Raw genomic sequence first — 6,000 nt, 5'->3', positions numbered from 1 at the left:
CTCTCTGGTTGCGTCTTGTTTCATTTTTCCCTTCCTTCCATTATGATCCTCTGTCTTGTTTCTCAAATTCCTCACATTACTAAGATCATATGGTAAATGTCTTTCTCTGACTGACTTATTTTGCTTAGCATTAATACCCTATAGTTCCATCCACATCATTGCAAATGGCAAGATTTCTTTTTTATGGCTGCACAATATTTCATCATATGTATGTGTGTGTATATATATGTGTGTGTGTGTTGTGTGTATATATACATATGTATATATATGCATGTGTATATATGTGTGTGTGTATATATGTATGTATATATATATGTGTGTGTGTGTGTCTATACACACACACACATATCTCACATCTTCTTTATCCATTCATCTGTTGATGGACATCTAGGCTCTTTCCAGAGTTTGGTTATTAAGGACATTGCTGCTATAAATGTTCAGGTGCATGTGCCCCTTTGGATCACTACATTTGTCTCTTTAGGCTAAATACCCAATAGTGCAATTGCTGGGTCATAGGGTAGTTCTATTTTCAACTTTTTGAGGGAATGCCATACTGTTTTCCAGAGTGGCTGCACCACCTTGCATTCCCATCGTTGGCTTTTTAAGAAGTAGGTTGGATACACAGGTAAGGCTACAGTGCCTCAGGGAAACATCACTGGGGCTTGGGACTTGGATTTCATCTCATCTGGCAGTCTGGGGTATGGGGAGTTTACTGGGCAGAGACTTGCAGCTGTCAAGAACAATGAAAATCAGGGCCCAGAGAGGAAGATGGGCAGGGGTGTGGTAAGATGCAGTGCAGATACGGCCTATTTGCTCTTTCCCTTTTCTTTGTTTATTTATTTATTTTAAAGTTTGCTTATTTAGATGGTCTCTACACCCAAAGTGGGGCTCGAACTCACAACCCTGAGATCAAGAGTTGCATGTCCTTCTGACGAAGCCAGTCAGCTGAGTTTTTGTTTTTAAAAGCTCTACTCTGCAATGGAAACTGGAGAGAATGGGATAGTAGGGAGAGGGAAAGCCTAACAGGAGCTTCCCAGGGCAAGTAGGAAACTCAGCTTGTTTCAACTGTCTGTCCTCCACCTGTGGCAGAAGCCAGTCCTTGAAACTGCAAGCCACCAGGGGCCTCATTGGGAATGGATCCCTCACAGAACCAGTATGAGCCGCACCTTGATATGTGGCTGGCTTTACAAGGAGTCCACCTCATATATGGTTAGGACATTATTCCATTTCTCAACAAGCATATGGCAACCTGCCCTCCAAAATGAGTTCTCAGGAGGCCCTGCGAATCAATCACCTGGTGAGGTGACATACTTAGTCTAACAACGTGGCCCCAACCCACAACATTCTGGCAAGGCCACCCAACCTATAGCCACGCTACTGGGTATTTCTTGTCCTGGCCAACTGTCATCTCCCACGTGATGGCAGGAGTTTGGAGAAGAGCCAACAGCCATTCAGAGCCAAGTCTTGGGTGGAAGGGCCATCGGGAAAGACCATTTATAATAAACAAGGGTATGACAGAATGAGACAGCTTTCCCATGTTCAATCACAGACCGCCTCCAGATACAAAGTACTTCATAAATGCTTTTAAGAAATGCAGCTCTGTTGGACAGTCCTTTACCCTTACTATTTCCTGGCGGAGTTCTAGGTGCCCGGCACCCCTAAAGAGTAGGTAAAACTATCTCCATTCAACAGGGGGTGCACCTGAGGCAGCAAGAACAGACCCAAGATTGCACAGTTGGGAAAGGGTGAAGCTGGGATTTGAATCCCAGCAGCCTGACACAAGAGATCATGCTTTTAATCACTACATCAAACTGTCTCTTGGTTAAAACAAGGACACTGCTTCCTATGGCGAAGACCTGGAAGGGAGCAAAGCCTGTTTAGAGATGTACAACAGATGAATTAATTAGGAAATCAATTTTGTCACTACATGGTTCAATCTTAAATAGTCACCTGCCTAGAATAGGTCTTGTTTGCTGGTGCAGGCCTGGAACCTGGTGTGATGACTGGCACAGAGGAGACAATGAAATTTTGCTAAATGAAGAAGTAAAGGAATGGAGTTCAAAAGTGTGCATGACTGGGTGAACTGATATTCTAGGCAAATGGAGACGGAACGTCCATCTACTGAATCCCTTCTCCACGAAGGACATGGTGTTTACTGGGGTCATTCAAGTCAGCCTCCCTCAAACCCCAGAATGTTAATGTTCAATCCTAGATCAGGAGGCATTTTACCACCTAGCACACAAGTTTCCAGGGGCTTTTTGGTGACCCAGTACTCCTCTTATCCAACCTCCATGGTTCCAGCAAACTAAGGGCTTCCTGGACACACCAGAGACATACCAAATCACTTTGAATTTTGTTTCCCCTGTCTAATGTTCCATTACCCCTGCCTGTGGTACGCCCATCAGGTACACATCTCTTGCTGTGCCTCCTTCAGTAGGCCTCCAGCTGTACTTCCTGTTTCTGATCCCCCTTACACCCTAGTCTCTCAACTACACCTTACCTAGCAGTATGGGAATCACCTTCCTCATGCCCCGCTCTGGGAGGAAGCCTCTGTACAGGGGATCTGGGATGAGACAGCCTGGCTTTGAGGTAGGTGAGGCCAGGCAAGTCAGTTATCTTCTCTGGGCCTTGATTTCTTCATTGCTAAAATGGGGGAATTATATCTAATAGGGCTTTATGGGGATTAAATAAGACCATGTATGCTAAAGTGGTACTAGGCAAATCCTTGCCATGTGATAAATTGTAAGTTTTTGCTTAACATCGATGTATTCCCTCTAATCTAACACCTGCAATAAAGCTGCAAAGAACAAACAACGCCCTCCCTGCCTGCCCAGAAATCTGTATGGGTTCCTATGGTCTCCTAAAGTAAAAACTCTTTACAATGGCATTATGTTTTCTTTTTTTTTTTTTAAAGATTTTATTTTATTTATTTGAGAGAGAGAGACAGTGAGAGAGAATGAGCGAGGAGAAGGTCAGAGAGCGAAGCAGACTCCCCATGGAGCTGGGAGCCTGATGTGGGACTCGATCCCGGGACTCCAGGATCACGCCCTGAGCCGAAGGCAGTCGTCCAACCAACTGAGCCACCCAGGCGTCCCCAATGGCATTATGTTTTCAAGAGATTCTAAATTTTATCTATCCAAATTATATTACATTGTTCCATTCCTTACATTTGCCCTTCACTCAACTGAATTGAGTTCCTAACAGTTCCTAGGACATGTCTTTGTCTTCCCACCTTCATCCTTTGCTTCTTCTGTGTTGCCTTGAAATCTCCTTGCCTCTATTGAAATCCTAGCCATCCTTTAGGACTGTAAACTCTTGCTCATGCTCCTGAATCAAGTGGCTTCTCTGACCTCCCACAACGCCCCCTTGTGGCTATTGCTGCACTGTTGTTTTTTGGCCGGGGGGTGGGGGAGGGCTGTTTTTATGAGGAGCTAGTTTCCTGAATACCCTGCAATGGACAGGGGGTCAGGATAGGAAGGAGAGACTTTCTGACAGAGGTGGTGCTGGGGGGCTGTAGTTAAGGGGAAGAGGTGAGGAGGTATGGATCACATGGGATTTTTCTTTTTTGGTAACTTTTACTTTTTTTATTTATTTTTTTAAGATTTTATTTATTTATTTGACAGAGTGAGCGAGAGAACGCACAAGCAGGCAAGGCGGCAGGCAGCGAGAGAGGGAGGAGCAGGTTCTCTGTTGAGCAGAGAGCTCCTATGCCAGGCTTGATCTCGGGACCTTGGGATCATGACTTGAAAGGAAGGCAGAGATTTAACTGACTGAGCCACCCAGGGGCCCCAGCTTTTTTTTTTTTTTTTTTTCCTTAATTAAAACTTTTTGTAAAGGGTTTATTTATTTGAGAGAGAGAGAGAGATGAGGGGGTGCAGAGGGAGAGGGAGAGAGAGAATCTTGAGTAGACTCCCTGCTGAGCGTGGAGCTTGACATAAGGATCCATCTCAAAACCCTGAGATCCTGACCTGAGCCAAAACCAAGAGTTGGATGCTTAACTGACTGAGCCACCCAGACACCCCCACTCAGCTTTTTAATTGCAGTTACTGTTACATTTCATTTCTCCAAGACTATAACTTCTCAAAGGTTCTAGCTGCATTTTGTTTTTCTCTGAGTCCCTAACAGTGCTCACAAAGTTTAGTGCACATATTTGAGAGGTTACTAAATGAAATGACAGGTCTTAAGGTACAGGAATGCAGGGTCCAGGAGCCTGAGTAACCCTGTGTCCAGGCATGGCACTAGGGAATATTGAATTCTGAATCTCTGGGCAGAGGCAGCACAATGGGGCACACATAAACTGGAAGAAAATTAAAGTTGAACCCAACTTGGTAAGGAACACCCCCCACCAAGGGCCTGTGCTTGTCAGGGTGTCTGGGTCCTTCAGCTTCCTGGGGATAACCCTGTTAAAATTAAAAAACAAAACAAAACAAAACACCTTCGCCGAGATATAATTTATGTACTACACAATTCTTTCACTTAAAATGTATGATTCAGGGGCGCCTGGCTGGCTAAGTCAGTTAAGCAGCTGCCTTTGGCTCAGGTCATGATCTCAGGGTCCTAAGATCGAGCCCCGTATCAGGCTCTCTGCTCAGTGGGGTTTGCCTCTCCTTCTCCCCCTGCTCTTGGTCTCTTGCTTGTACTCTCTCAAATAAATAAAATATTTTTTTTAAAAAAGATGTATGATTTAATGATTTTTAATATGCATTGAGTTGTGCACCTATCCCCATAATCTAAAACATTACCAAGACCCCAGCAAGAAAACTTGTTCCCATGAGTAGTCAGTCACTCTCCACTCCTCCTCTGTTTCACAAAGAGGCCCACAGCCCAGGCTTGTCTGTGAACATGAATACCACTCCTATAGAAACACAGAGCAGAATCCCTGAAATATTTTTCAGATACGTTTGTGTCAGGTGAGTGAGCCACAGGATGGTCACAAAATAAAAGTCAGTCTTGAGGATTCAGATTTAAATAACCTTCAGTGAGCCCCCACCTTGAGTCAGGCAATTAATTCATTGGGGCTTTTAAACACACTACCTCACTGAATCACAACACACACAGGAGGAAAGTTTTACTGCCTCAATTTTAAGAATGACAAAATGATGCTTACCCCACGAGACTAGGTGACCTCACAGTCACAAAGCCACTGAGGAGCAGAGCTGCCACAAGGACTTGACTGTCCCTTGGAAGGCCCGGGTAGACAAAAATAGGGTCGGGGCTGCAAACTACATGTCTACAGGAGCCAGGTATGAGAAAAAAGGAGCAGTGGGAGGACCATGTGTATCCTCCAAGACAGCAAATTGCTGATTAGCACTGGACAAGGAGGCCAAGGAGGAACGTGGGTCTCATGTGGCCAGCTTTCTCATTTCTCCATAAATGCTAAAAGTCCAGATTTTTCATGAACTATACCAATTTTTTTTAAAGATTTTATTTATTTATTTGACAGACAGATATCACAAGTGGGCAGAGAGGCAGGCAGAGAGAGAGGAGGAAGCAGGCTCCCTGCAGAGGAGAGAGCCCGACGTGGGGCTCGATCCCAGCACCCTGGGATCATGACCTGAGCCGAATGCAGAGGCTTAACCCACTGAGCCACCCAGGCGCCCCGAACTATACCAATTTTTAAGGAGTCAACAGCCAAAAATACCCCTGCAGGTCAAAATTGACCCAGAAACTGCTATAGAGGATGTGCATTCCTTTGGCTTACTACGTATTTCCCCTTTCATTCCTTTTTCAACAGGCTCTAAGTGAGGTAACGTTCAGCTCGTAGTTGCCATTCCACAGGCGAGAACAGGTTGGTTAACTCGGGGTGGGAAGGCAGCGGTGCCTCGTGGCCCCGGGGACTCTGATGCTGAGGAAGAAATTAAGTCACTGTCTTCAGAGGGCAGCTAGCTGCCTTGGGCTCTGTGAAGGAATGAGACAAACATTTGGGTGCAAATAGGGGGCCCGGGCCGGCCCAGAACGAGGGTCTTGTTGACACGTATGGGTTGTAGGTGGAACGGGTGA

The sequence above is a fragment of the Neovison vison genome, chromosome 8, assembly GCF_020171115.1.
Source record: "Neovison vison isolate M4711 chromosome 8, ASM_NN_V1, whole genome shotgun sequence".
Taxonomy (NCBI): domain Eukaryota; kingdom Metazoa; phylum Chordata; class Mammalia; order Carnivora; family Mustelidae; genus Neogale; species Neogale vison.
This window is presented reverse-complemented; position numbering follows the sequence as displayed.